The sequence below is a fragment of the Bubalus bubalis genome, chromosome 17, assembly GCF_019923935.1.
Source record: "Bubalus bubalis isolate 160015118507 breed Murrah chromosome 17, NDDB_SH_1, whole genome shotgun sequence".
Lineage (NCBI taxonomy): Eukaryota > Metazoa > Chordata > Mammalia > Artiodactyla > Bovidae > Bubalus > Bubalus bubalis.
The window spans coordinates 25,698,748-25,699,834 of record NC_059173.1 but is presented as its reverse complement, the minus strand read 5'-3'; positions in this window follow the sequence as shown (position 1 = coordinate 25,699,834).

Genomic DNA, 1,087 nt, shown 5'->3' with positions numbered 1-1,087 from the left:
GGATTCCTCTTGTCCTAGCCCCACTGCCGGGGTTGTCTGGAGGCTCCTGGGGAGAAGTGGGCAGCCTGTGAGCACTGGAGGAACATTATCCCTTTGAGATATGGTTGTCTGATTTCTAGCTTTATTCTGTGTTAAGTCAGTGATTCCTGGGACTTTGATTTGGTGGGTCTGAGGTGAGGTTTCTTATGTATTTCTATCCAATTCCTAGCAGATGGTGATTCTGGCGGTCTGGGGACCACACTTTGAGAAACAGGGTTCGAAATCAGTAGATGGTCTCCACTGTAAGAAAACGAAACATCCAAATTAAATTTTCAGCAGCACAAGGCAAAACAGCAACAACAAAGTAAAGAGATTCACAGATTAGAGAATGGATTTACGGTTGCCTGGGGAAAGGATGGAGGGAAAGGGCATAGTTACAGAGTTTGGGATGGACATGTACACACTGCTATATTTAAAATGGATAACCAACAAGGACCTACTGTATAGCACAGGAAACTCTGCTCAATGTTATGTGGCAGCCTGCATGGAAGGCAGTTTGGGGGAGAATGGATACATATATAAATGGGTGATCACCATATTGTTAATCAGCTAAACCCCAATACAAAATTAAAAGTTTAAAAACAACAACAAATTAATTTTTAAAATTTCCCCCAACAAGAAGAAAATAGAAAAAGTATGCCATAAGCTTCAACTGTCACACTGTGAGGCCTCCCTGGCCCTTCTCTGGGTAAGCCGGGCTGGAAAGATTTTTCAGAGATGTCTACCACTGGAAAACATTACAGTCACCTCCTGCCCCTGGAAACAGTTCAAAATAAAAGCGTGAGAGAAGGCCGAGCAAATGTCCAGTACTTCCCATTCAGACTTGTCTTTAATGCTCCCTTTGAAATATCAGACTCTTAAAGTCACATTTTTGGCGGCCCTACTTTTCCGGCGTCTCAGGCACGTTATTAGTCGGCTATTAGGTATCACGGCACCCGTCAGAGAGGAAATCTCGGTGACGTTTGCAGCCAGGGATAGAAGTGGGTACTGAGGACAGAGCATTGTTTGCCTGCCCGATGTCCAATCGGGTCTCTGGTGCCTGGCTTCC